Source organism: Sorex fumeus, unplaced genomic scaffold (genome assembly GCF_029834395.1).
Source record: "Sorex fumeus unplaced genomic scaffold, SorFum_2.1 ptg000061l, whole genome shotgun sequence".
In the NCBI taxonomy this organism is placed as follows: domain Eukaryota; kingdom Metazoa; phylum Chordata; class Mammalia; order Eulipotyphla; family Soricidae; genus Sorex; species Sorex fumeus.
Genome location: NW_026606118.1, coordinates 20976648 through 20990315, shown reverse-complemented (window position 1 = coordinate 20990315; position 13668 = coordinate 20976648).

Genomic DNA, 13668 nt, shown 5'->3' with positions numbered 1-13668 from the left:
ATTGTTTTTTCAACATTACTTGTTACTATTAAAAGATTTCACTCAAATTTGGTTGAAGCTCCTCTCCCTGAAAATGAAGCTTTCCATTAGAAAATATACTTTCCCTAAAGTAGCACAGCATCAATTGGAGAAGAAATATCAGATGACTTTTTCTAGATGAGAAAAACGAAATGAGAAATTGGCACTTAGCCGAGTAGCATAGTGACAGGTATTCTTGAAACAGAGAAGGAAGCTCGCCCAGCAGACTGACACTTTGAATTTACATATAAGGAAACCAACGAAGGTCACAAGGTCGGGGCTGCAGCGATAGCACAGTGGGTAGTGTGTTTGCCTATCACATTGCTGACCCGGGTTCGATTCCCAGCGTCCCATATGGTCCCCTGAGCAACACCAGGAGTAATTCCTGAGTGCAGAGCCAGGAGTAAGCCCTGTGCATTGCCAGGTGTTACCCAAAAAGAAAAAAAAAAGGGTCATGAGGCCACAAACAGAGACAGCACCAGAACTACAACCCATAGTCCCTTGCTGTCCCTTGCTGTGCTTGCTACACAAAACTACACCACCTCGGCATTCTTTAACACAGGAAATTGGACCCTACAGATGAAGTTTTAGATGGTTTTAACACACTGGTCTTTGTCCTAGATTTCTTCCTGCCCAAACTGTCACTACTCCAGGTTCCCCGAAACTCCCCAGTTTTCCCTTTCTTCAGCTCCAAGACCCTTTTCCAATTCTTTCTCCTCGTCTACGCTACATTCTCCTGTCTCTCCCATCAGCATGACCATTTTTCTATCCATGCCTCTTGCACTTCCCAGAAACCAGCCCTGGCAATCATTCTTAATCAGGTCCAGGGTATAAGAGCAAACTAGTCCCCTCTGACCAGGAGACACCCACAGTTGTCAGAGAAGGAAACTGGAAGCCCAGTGCCAGAAGTACATTCCAATTATCAATGAGAGAGACTTGGATTCCCCCATAATACAGAATCACATACTCAATGCATTGTTTTGGATGCTCTATTCAGAGTCTTAGATTCAATTTCCAAATACATACATTACCATGTGACATTTGGAGCTAAAATTTAATCTTTGTTTTTTATTTGTTTCCTCCCAAGTGATCCTGAGAGGGCCTGTTGATTCCTCCTGGAAATTCTCAGACAACTAGAGCATGGTTTAGTGTCTTGCTGCATGGGTGCCTCGGGACTAGGGATGACCTGAGGCATCCCAATATTCCAGGGTTCGACCTTCTGCCTAGGGAACCACACAGTGCAGAGACTCAAACCAAGGTTGTCTACAGGCAACTCATGCACCTTAACCCCTGCAATATCTCTTCAGATCAGCCTGAGGGATTGCCCGGCAGGCTGAATGCATGCTATACATACAGGAGATCAGGGTTCAATCCCTGGCACCACAGGTTCTCTTAAGCATTTCCTGGAGTCACCCCAGAGCACAAAGCCAGGAGTAATTCCTGAGCAATAACCAAGTGTGACCACAAAACACAAGAAGAAAGCCCAATAAGCCCTGGTCCAATAAAGTGAGTCAATAATTTGTACCTGGATAAGAGCTATTAAGAGCACTAACATCAACTTTCCCAGATCTTTTGGATATATTTAGTAAATGTATTTGACTACTTAATATAGTCACTCTAAATTCTCTATCATACCTTGCAAATGTCATGGAGTAATGGGCAAAGACGTTGTACTCTTGCCACTAACAGTCTCTCGTTCCCTGCAGGTTGCCAATCATCAAACCTACCTTAGCCTTCCCCCTCCCATTGCCTTTGCTATTGTGCTGACTAGGGGTGTCACACACAAGATTTTGCTTATGATGCTAATTGGGGGAAGCCACATTTGGTTTCAGTGCTCATACACTCTGCCATGGTGCTCACATGGCATCTGTCTTACACCTTTATTGATGGCAGTGATGCTAAAAGGCTTGTACACTTCAGTTGTGGTTCTTCGATACCTTGGCTGTGTACTGAACTTCACACTTAGTGGAGGCACTAGGAGTCCCAAACAGAGCCACTGTGATAGCATTTGACACATATAGATGGTACTTCAGTGACCCTGGCAACCCATAGCACCACTGGGTCCAAACACTGAATTGTCAGACCTACACAGCCCATGGAGTATCACTGAGAATGGTCCCACTGAAGCCCTGAGCTCTGCTTGAGTGCCCTACCCCCAGAGCTAACCTGAGATAGATGAACTTGGGGGCCTTCCGACTCAGAAAGTTGAAAGATGATCTGTGAAGATCAAAGCTGCTCCTTTGGAAGAAAAAAAAATACAAGCATTTCGTGTGTTTCTCTTGATAACATTTTTCCTCTGTGCTCTGTGTCCTTCTTTCACAATGAGGAGGTTCTTGGTCATACTCTCCCATTGCAAATTCCCAATTAATGTTCTAATTAAAATCTGACCCACATCCTTGAGCACTCTGTACAAAGGCACGGTCCCCTCCCCTCTCTCTGGGGACCAGACACATGTGAAAGGGGCTATATGAGGAAATACTATTTCTGCCTCAGTCCCACCAGCTGCAGATGAAAGCAATTAAGTTGCTGAGCAATAAAGCTGACTCTTTGTCCGGTGACATTACAACACATTACTGGGAGTTGAAGAGAGGGGTTCCCTCTTTGGAAACTCTTAAAATCATATATGATTCTTTATGATTTTTCTTCTGCCTCTTCCGACCCTCTAAAGCAGGAACCAACTCCCATCCAAAAGCCTCTGAGAGGAAACTGTAATTTTCAAAGAAGTCCACAATGAGAACTGGAGAATCACTGGCTGATGGTGTGAGAAATAGACACACAGGATTTCAGCCTTTGTTCCTTTCAACTCCAGGATGTCATCCTCAGCTATAAGAGACAGCCACAGCAGAGACTAAGGAGTCGTTTCCCAGAGATAGAGCTATTTCCCAAAGGCAGAGTTTCTCACTTGCGTTTAGCTGCCCAATGCCTCTCAGCAAGTCAATCTAGCCCCCAATGCAAGTTTCTCCAGTTGGAAAAGGAGTGCTATGCCATCTGCCCAAATTCCTAGGACTTCTGTAAGATCAAGGGAACTGAGATGGAACTAGAGTAGAGTTCACTCTCCATGGGGGCCTCCTAACTCTCCCAGCTGCTAATCGTCAGAAGTTTCTAACGATTATACTATTAGCTGCATTTTAAAAATGTGCAGATACATTGAGTCAGGGTCCTTGCTTAAGGTCATCAGCCAGGAATGTTTGTTTTGTTTTAAATACAGACAGGGCAGTGGAAGCTTTAACTCTTTCATGTTCAGAAATAACTCTGACACATTTCATCAAAACGTGTAAGACAATCAAGAGTCAGTGAGATGGCATCCAAGCTTGGGTTACCATCCTTGTTTTTCTGTGTCTTCCTGAACGAGCTTATTTTGCTTTTTTCTACCATCACTTTGAGCAAACTCCTCTTGGTTCCTAATTTCCATCTTCTTATTCTTCTCAGGTTTACTGTTTGTGCTCCTAAGGGTTAAAATGTAACATTAAGGCATGTACATTGCCTTCACAATGGGAACCCTCCCCCCAACCCCCCATCAACCAAACACAATTGTTTTGGGAGGAGGGTTTCATTGACAGTTCATTTCATTGTTTGAGCTCCTCAGACATCCTCAACAATTTTTCTCGAAATTTCTATCAGAGAGTTACATAACTTATTACTAGTTGAGTCTTCTGGGCTACCACCTTCATTCAGCCTGATGGGGTTCTGTGTTGCTTTCCCATTTTTGACTTTTGCAGTCTGGAGTTGTTCCTTGTGTGTTTTTGTTTGTCTAGGTGACTACAGTTAGAATGTCTTTGTATGCTCATGGTGAGTTATTGAGAAGGGAAGAAATGTGCAGTTGCATAGCCCTCTCCCTCCTCTTCCACTTCCGGGTCAGGGGGAATCTTAACCTGGGGTACAAGATTGGTGATTCTAAGTAATGAGCTGACCTTGAGTTTCCTGGGACCTGGACTGGGCCAAAAGGAGAGCTTCAAAGTAGTGCTCAGGAGGCCTGGGATCCTCTCCTTGCAATTCTTGGCCAATTAGGTTATGTCAGAGGATAGGTTGCTGGCTGCCTGGGCCCTTGCAGGGCTGGGAATTACCCTGGTCAAACTGCTGGTGCTCCAGGGCCTCCAGGTCTGTACCTGCTAATACTTGGGGGACATGTTGTGCCAGGGATTGAACCGGAGTCTGTTACATCTGCCTTAATCCTTATAATCTCTCTGCCCCTCACCTGCAAACAATTTTTAAGAAGTGCAAAAAATTAAAAACTTCATCTGAATATTATTTGTATTGTTTTGGTGTTTGGGGCCACATGTGGCTGGGCTCAAGGTTTACTCCTGGCAGTGCTTGGGGGACCATATATGGTGCCTACAATTGAGCCTAGGCAATTGCACACAGGTAAGGGCCTTACCCGCTATGCTATGTCTCTGGCCCTGAATATTATTTTGGGGGGGGGAGGGGTGGTAAATAAGCCACACCCAGTTGTGCTCAGGGCTCACTCCTGGCTCTGTGCTCAGAGATCATTCCTGGGACTCAGAGAACCATATGTGATGCTGGGAATCAAACCCAGGTCAACTGTGTGCAAGGCAATAGCCTTGTCCACTATACTATCTTTCCAGGCCTTTCGATATTTTTTTTCCAGGAATGTTTATTGAGACTCTGTTATTTAAAAAGTTGTTCATAATAGAGTTGCTTTTAGACATACAACATCACAACATCAATCCCACCACCAATTCCCCTTTCTCTCCACCAATATCCCCAGGTTCTAAGCATCTCCCAGCCTACCCCCTTGTCAGGGATATAACAAATTAATTTCCTATTACTTGGTCCAACAAAATTTAAGGGAATGGCAAATAAAATTATTAAATCAATAAAAGTCAATTTGTGATGATAATTCACTATCTGTTTTAAACTTTCTTCTTAATCTAGTGGATAGTAGATGGATATTATTTTTAAACAGAACAAAATATGAAGTAAAAACACACTTAAATTGTGTTTGTGTGCTTACTAAGGTTTATTTTGGATTTGCATTATTACACAGCTGGGATGAAAACAAGACTGGTTATCATTTGACAAAGATACAATAACAAAAAGTCTAGTAAATTTTTGGCAAAGCCATCATAACACCAAAAGTTGTTTTCTACTTTAGATTGCCAACATTTGACTATTGATGTTTAGCAGATTAAAATATAACAACACAGATTTCACTGTGTACAGAATTCTAAGTTCTCAAAGCATTTCCACAGGAATTAGGTGCCCCTGTGAAAAACCTTTGAGAATACATGGTGAGGGGAGAAGAGGAGGAGAGATTTGGACCATGACCAGCGGTGATGGGAATGGAACCAGGGTCAGTCTCATGCAAGGCAAGTGCCTTAGTGCCATCCTATCTCTCCAGTCATGAAGATAAACTTTGCCCAGTTCCACTCTCACTTCTGAGGCATACACTTCCCCTGAGGACTCTCTCCTCTGGACCACAGGATACTTTCTTCAGCCTCCACCTTAGTCACCATTGTAACCAGGTTGTGCTGTGGTCTATTTTTATAACCATTGTCTCCCTCTAGATAGAGCTAGGCAAAACCAAAATGAAACAGCTCAAAACAAAATGCCCAGCGCTTTATTCATCTTTATATTTCAAGAACACCCCATCCATCCATAGCCTCAACAGAAAAAAAGCATGTTCAATAATGGAACAGAAATTCTCCATGAGCAAAAAAGCAAGCAGACAGAGTTTGTGAAGGGGCGCCACAGCTGAATCTTGACTTTTGATTTGCTTAAATGGAAATCATCCACAGCCTTTGGTCTTGGAGAAAATGAGCGGCATCTGATGCATATTGCACACGGTCACCTTGGTTACTTTTCACCAGGGCGAGAGTGAAGTCCTAAGATACAATTTGCATGAGCACTGCTACAGACTGAACCACCTGGAAATAAATCAGCGTTCTCCTTTCCAGGGGACACTGAAACATCAGCAGCTCTCACTTCATCCACACCTCCCTGCTGAACCGAGGAGGTCCTCCTTTGGTTGCCAGGCACCAGACATTTCTATCAACATTCTGACGTCTCCCACACAACATTTCCACGTATCCTATGCTTTCTTATCTCTGCAACAACTTCTCAGGGGCCACTTTAGAAATGAGGAAACACTTGTGCTTCATATGTGTTCAACAATCCCATCAAGTTCAAAACACACACACACACACACACACACACACAATCCTTCTACCTCTGCATTCCTAACCTGGACACTCCAGCAAATTCCAGGAGGACACTTTACAAACATTCCTGCCAATAGGGACCCTTAGATGGCCTCCAGAGGCCAACAGGGAACCAACGCCCACTCCTGGTGCTTTTGGCAGGTGCCATGAGTGAAAAAGGCCAGGCCCAGACCACACACTGGGAGCAGTGCCAGCCTTTCCCAGAACACTTGGGGATTTTTCATTCAAAGTGACCAAACAGACATTCAATACTGCGACTCTCAGTTGTAAGAGTTGTCACTTCACTTTCACGCCACAGAATGGGGGCACCTGAAATTGCAGTCTATAGTGAGGTAGAAGCCAGGCCACAGGACTAGAGCCTGGGTGGCTCTTAGTTAAGGGTGTGGGAAGCGACCAATGCTGGGTTCCACCCCAAGCCCCCAGTTCCTCCGGGTGGGGTCAGCTAAGGTTCTGGGACAGCCATGCCCCCCTCCCATTGCTCCCCAGGTCCCTGGGGACCCGCCACCAGGTGGCCCTTCCTGCCCATTGAGGGTTTCCCAGCAGATGGGTTACACTAGAACTTCCGATGTGGGGTTCAGCCATACTCCAAACTCTTGGGCCACCCCAGTCTCTTTGCACAGGAATCTCGCACGGTGGGCGGTAGGTGGTAGCTCCCCAACTCTAGCATCAAGGTCATCTGCCCCCCCCCCCCCCATCTCCCAGCCGTGCAGAAGAGGAGGGGAATGAGCCTGGAGCTTCCCATAGGCAATACAGGGCGCACTCAGCTGCCCCACCCGAGGGCACCTGCCACGTCCACGCCCCCCCCCCCACCGCCCCAAACCCCCCACAGATCCCAAGTCCCCAGTCCCCTCACCCAGCCTGGCCCCCACTCGTCAGTGCAGGGGTGAGGTGGGGGGAGGGGAATCCAGCAGCTGTCCGCCCCACCCCCCACCTCCTGACCTTTTGGCCCTTGCAACTCACCGCTGAGTTTCTTTTCCTGGGAGAGTTCTCCACCGCCCAGCGTCTGCAGTTGGGGGACATCGGCCTGTCTGTGTGGCCTCAATCCACTTGGCCCAGCAGCCTGGCTGAGATTTGGTGGCAGCAAAAAAAAGGAGACGGGGAAGGGGAGAAAGAGGAGTTCCTGACAGGGAGGGCCCGACCCCTGACTGCTGGCCGTATCTGTATGTGTGTGTGTGTGTGTGTGTGTGTGTGTGTGTGTGTGTGTATTGGTCACTGTTCCCTGGGGACACCATGTTAGCACATCCAGAGGCTGAGTGTGGCATCAGACCGCAGGAGCTGAGTACTTGAAGGTGACTTGCTTTACCTGCGGTAAAGGGCTGAAAGGAATAGGGTTCTTCCTGGGCAAATCATAGGGGCTTGTAGAAGGTTGTTCTCAAAGGAAAATGCACAGTGAGGAGCAGGATTTGAAAGGAGTGGGGACGAAGCAGGAGCTTCCAGGGTTCCGCTGGATTCCGGCATTCTTAATGAGATTATAGCTGGGAGTTCAGAGAATTGAAGGCCATCAGCTTTCAGACCTGGGTCAGGCCCACTTCACAGGTGTCTGGGCTTGGTTTCCCTCCAAACTGCCAGGGGTAACCTGAAAGGGAGGAAATAGCCCCAAGGGTCAGTTGTGTGCCAGGTGTTTTAAATATAGATTTTCTTCATTCAAGCATAGGTGTTGATGCTAATTTAACAGTTGGAAAACCCAAGGCCAAGATAACATTTTCCTGGTGACACATAACCCAATTCTGATACATTGCAAGTTTTTTTTGGGGGGCGTGGGGGGTAGTGTCCCCACAATCTACTTCTCAAATATTAATCCACACCTATATTACTCTAACTAGTTGGAGCTGGAGCAATAGCACAGTGGTAGGGCGTTTGCCTTGCACGCAGCCAGCCCGGCCGACCTTGGTTCGATTCCTCCGCCCCTCTCGGAGAGCCCGGGAAGATACCGAGAGTATCTCGCCCGCCCGGGAAAGCCTGGCAAGTTACCTGTGACGTATTCAATATGCCAAACACAGAAACAACAAGTCTCAAAATGGAGACGTTACTGGACACGCTCGAGCAAATCGGTGAACAGTGGTAGGACAGTGACAGTGACAGTTGGAGCAAAAACAACAAAGAAAAAAATACACCCCCCCCACCCACCCACCCATAGGGGGGAAAAGGTGCCTCAGAACCTGGTTTCTGAATTTTCACTGTGAAATTTTGCAGTTGAGTAAAACTGTAATGATTGCTCTGTAAATGCCACCCCTAGCATGAGAAGTTCGGTGGTAGCATATCAGTAAATGCAGTTTAGATTGTTCTGTTCTGCTAGCACTGTTTACTTTCTCTAACGCTACTGCAGTTCAGATGAATGGGGTTAGAATCAATCCCCCAGGGACTTATAAATGAAGACAAACACTAACCATGAAGGGAGCTCGCCCTGCAGAGACACATTACATACTTTTTCATTGAATTTCTTCTTTTGGCTGTCAGTCTTGTTATCCTTCATCTGCCGATGAAGGCGTATATTCTGTTGTCTCAATGGTTGGCCACAAGTTGAACTCAGTTGCACTTGGAACCTAAACACGGACACTTTCTTCTGCAGCTATGGGAGAAGAGAACTCACAAAAAATTCAGACAGTCATTTATGTTTTGCAAAGTGAGAGGAAAGAAGAGGTCAGATTTGGGGGGCCCTGAGCAATAGTCCGGTGGGTAGGGTACTTCCTTGCGTGTAGCTGGCAAACAGAGGTTCAATCCCCAGCATCCCACATGGTCCCCCAGGTCCCACCAAATGTAATCCCTAAGCACAAAGCCAGAAGGAAGTCCTGAACACCACTTGGTGTGGCCTTTGGGTGTGTTCTTTTGAGAACAGTTCTTTGGTGGCTTCTTTTGAGAACAGATTTTGGTAGCACTGTAGCCCTGTCCTCCCATTATTCATTGATTTGCTCGAGTGGGCCCAGTAAATGTCTCTATCGTGAGGCTTGTTGTTACTGTGTTTGGCATATTGAATACATCACGGTTAGCTTGCCAGGTTTTGGTAGCTTTTTTGTTTTTTTGGTAGTTTTTTTTTTTTTAAATATGATTCCTGTCATTCCCATAGCAGGAGAAATGAGCCTACAACCTGACTTACTGGGGTAAGGAAGAAAGGGTTCCTATTACAGTGGCAGTTCATGATCATATTTTGTGGAATTATTACATTCATTTTTTAAATAATTAGTAAAATGAGTGCTGGTTATGCTTACTCAGATACAAATTTTCAGTAGTCTTGTAAAGTGAGTCTAGCAAAGAGGGTTTCTTCTCTTTGGGTAGCTGTCAAGGGAGTTCAACAGGCTAAAATGCTTGTTTCTTAGGCGGGCAGGCTGGGGTCCATGCCAAGCACTGCATGGTACTCAAAGCACTATAGGGAGTAGCCCCTAAGCACCGCCATTGTGTTCCAGCCCCCCACAAAACTCCCAACAAAATCAGAAACATAAAAATCAAAACATTTTGATATCAGAGATAAAACTGAAAATCATACACTGATTCCACTACATTGTGAAATTGAAGTTATCTGTTTGATAGCAATATTCTGGAACCAAAACGATATTACAGTGGGTAGGACATTTGCCTTGCATGTGACTTACCTGAGTTTGATCGCTGGCACCCCCCAAGCCCCCCAAAAGTGATCCCTGAACAGAGCAAAGAGTAAGCTCTGAACAATGCCAGGTGTGGCCCCCAAACAAAACAAAGCAGTGATACTTGTTCAGACAGAAAATAAAATCTTCCCTTCAGCAATCTGTACCCTCCAATCCTCTCCAGGCCCTCCACATGCTGGTGGGGGAAAGGAGATAACTTAGGTGGGGGTTGGGGAGAGGGAGTTCCAAGTTTAGCTGAAGAAAGCAACTTCCCTACCTTTCTCTCAGACAGGGAAGCCTTCCTACCAGAAGGACTTTCAAAAACCAGTTCAATCAAGGAAGTGAGAGAAAAGGACAGACAAGCAGTTTTCAAGAAACGGGGGATTTTTCAGACGTTCCTTGCAAGAGATAACGTGGTAGTGCTCCTAAAAGGATTGCCTGTGAAGACTTAATGTTTACCCAGGCCAGCTGACTCCAGAGTCCACGCTGTTAGCCCATGCTGTCCAGGGCTTTAGCGGACTATGGCCTATCACCTGATCAACCATGTGGTAAACTGAAGCCTAAGTCGGTGAGGAGAAAAAGCTCTCCAGGTGCCTTCATCTCCAGATGCTTCAAGATTTTGTGGGATTGGGGGTTGCAGGGGAGGTTTGGGGTCACGCCTCTGCCCAAGGCTTACTCCTGGCTCTGTACTTGGGGATCATCCCTGGTGGTGCACAGGGATCATTTGGGATGTCGGGGATCAAACCTGGGTCAGCTGCACTGCCTAGCACTGCCTGCTATGCTAATCTCTCCAGCCCAATCTGTGGAATCTTGATCCAGAAATAAGAAGGCGATTGATCTCCTGGTTTTAGAAGGATGTTACAACTCCCCTGCGTGACTTGCCTGGTCAAGGCAACCCTTGTCTCTACATTTTACTGGTGTCCTGATCTCCTCAACCTGTGGATGTGGAATCTTGGTTGGGACTAGTCTGTAGAGGTGCACTCTACAGTAAGGCCTTGCTCTATTCTATTCTCTTAACTCTGTTTTGGCCATCATCAGCCGGGTGAGGATTCCACCAACGCAGTGTTGACGTGAGCCGTCAGTTGCTCAGCAAAGGTCAGGTTCCTGTGGAATCCTGCGTAGTGCTGGAAGCTTTGAACCCAATATTTACTGCCCCATCCTGAAGTGCTAGTACTTCTCCCTCAAGGGGCACCTGGAAGGAGGCTGACCATGTCCCAGAGGCTGTACCGGGCTCCATCCAGTGGACAATACAGTAATTCCCAGTGGTTTTGGTAAACAGCACCCAGGCTGTTCCCTACTCTTTTCCAACTACACAGGCTGGGGTAACTCTGGGAACCACGTTTAATCTCCCTCCACCGCTTGACCCAGGTCACCTGATGTAGCCACTGTGCCAGGTGGCTTGAATCCTGCTAGAGTTTACAGGGTGTGGGTAAAGGCAGAAACTCTCCCTTGTCTCTGCTCTTCTCCCCCTTCCTCTGCCCAAGCTGCTCAAGCCTGAAGAAGCCAGGGCTTACAGAAACCACAATGAGGAATTTGGCGTCATTTCTTTGTTCTGGTAATGAGAACCATTTTAGAACACCCCCCTCTTTTCTTTCTTTTTTTTTTTTTGCTTTCCTTTGTTGTACATTGCCTTTTGAGCACATTTCCACAAACTCATCAATTTCCAATGTAGGGAGACTGTCTTTGCAAGCATATTGCATCAAGGACATATTACTCCCTCCCCACACCACAACAGTCCTGCCTTGCCCTGCCATGTTTCTATTTTTATTTCTTCATAGCCTTTAGTTCCTAGAGTCCCTTCCAGATTCCTTAGTTCATTACATCCACTAGACTACCCTTATCTCCTTCCCCAGAAGAGATAGGTCAGTGTATGTGTGTATTCTTTTGCCACAATGAAATATCTTCATTATCTTCATTCCTTTGAATTCTCTCCTCCTGGTCAGGTCTCCCTCCCTCCCCCCTTTACTTTCAATATTATTTTCCTGAATTGTTACATGTGATGAAGCATTAGAGCAATGTGTTGTTGTATCCACTGTGAACTTATGTAAGCTCAGAAGAGTTTTTTTTTGTTTGTTTGTTTTTGATTCATACCTGGCATTGCACAGGGGTTACTCCTGGATCATGCACTCAGGAATTACTCCTGGCAGTGCTCGGGGGACCATATGGGATGCTGAGTATTGACCCCAGGTCGGCTGCATGAAAGGCAAACGCCCTACCCACTGTGCTATCTCTCCAGCCCCAGAAAAGCATTTAGATCATTTTAATATCCTTTTCATCTCTCCTTTCTCCACTGTATGTTCAAATAAAATTTTAAACCTTGAAGATTCCTGTCCCAGATCATAATATAGGCAGCAAACCTCTCTATATTCTCAGCAGATAAAACTGCTTTTTCCTTGAGAAACATACACATATACATACACATTTCTGTAGCTTTTCGTCATTTATCTTTCTTCTTTATTTACTCTGAGAAATGATTTCTTCTTATAAAAATTATTACTTATAAAAGTGTGACTTTTAGACACACACACACACACACACACACACACTCCAAGATTGCACTTTATCAGTTGTTAACTGTTTACAGGCATTTTCAAAGTCCCTCACTCTTGTATCTCTATTTTTCACATGAGCTTCCCATTACTTTTTATATGATGATTTTAATAGTAATATAAAAATTTCAGTAAATCTACTACAGACTAGTCTTCAATATCCCCTTAATCACATCCTAATTGCCAAACCACTTCTATATCCTCGATTTTTTTCTAACTATTCACAGGGTTGACCTGTCTGTCCTCCTTTTACACTTCTCTTCCTAAAGGCTATTTTTCACAAAGATTAAAGTAAAAAACGATTTTCTTTCTCACTGCATGGCATCTACACTTATTTAGAAATCTTGATTCTTTCAGAAATCCATCAGTTTAAACACTCCAGTGCAAATTTAATTCCTGGGCATCCCATATCCTACATAATAATTTACAATTATGTAGATTTTAAATATACTCTTTCAATATTTTCAATTTATATACTTTCTGGGAAGGAGAAAAGGGATGCATATAGTCTCTAGGACATATCTAACATTTCTGAGCAGAAACAATTCATTTTCAAGAAACTAAAGGAAATCCTACATGAAACTATCTGCCTGTTCAAAGCTATCATCTTTGAATTGAGAAAATAATACCAGTCTTTTGCATAAAACCAGAAAACAAGCCCTCCCTTTGCTTCTGTTTTTTTTTTTTTTATCTCCTGCTTCTCCAAATACTTTTTATTTTGTTTTCTGTTTTACTTAGTCACACCCAGTGATGCTCAGGAACTACTCCTGGTGGTGCTTGGGATGGGGTGGGGCGTAACCATAAGGGATGCTGGTGATCAAACCTGGGTCCGCTGTACACAAGGCAAGCACCCTATCCACAGTGCTATCTCTCCAGTCCCAGCAAACATTCTTTTAACTCCATCCTTTCCTTTTCCTCTTTCTCAATGACAGTGTCATTCTGGTGTTCTAGCTCCAGAAGCTTTCCTTTCTAAGCCGTTCCTAGCTTTTACTTAATATTCAAGTCCCCTATGAGCTCATTATAAATAAATTCCAGCTCTCTAGCCCAGGTGTTCCCACCAACACTTCTAACTTAATAATAAAAATTTAACAGGACATATCACTCTTAGTAGTATCATACTTCAATTTAAAAATATTTACAGCATCATCATTCTAGATAACCAACTTTGAAATCTGAGTGCCTTTTAGGCTTTATGTCTGTCCCTTCCTTCCTTCCTTCCTTCCTTCCTTCCTTCCTTCCTTCCTTCCTCCCTCCCTCCCTCCCTCCCTCCCTCCCTCCCTCCCTCCCTTCCTTCCTTCCTTCCTTCCTTCCTTCCTTCCTTCCTTCCTTCCTTTCTTCCTATAG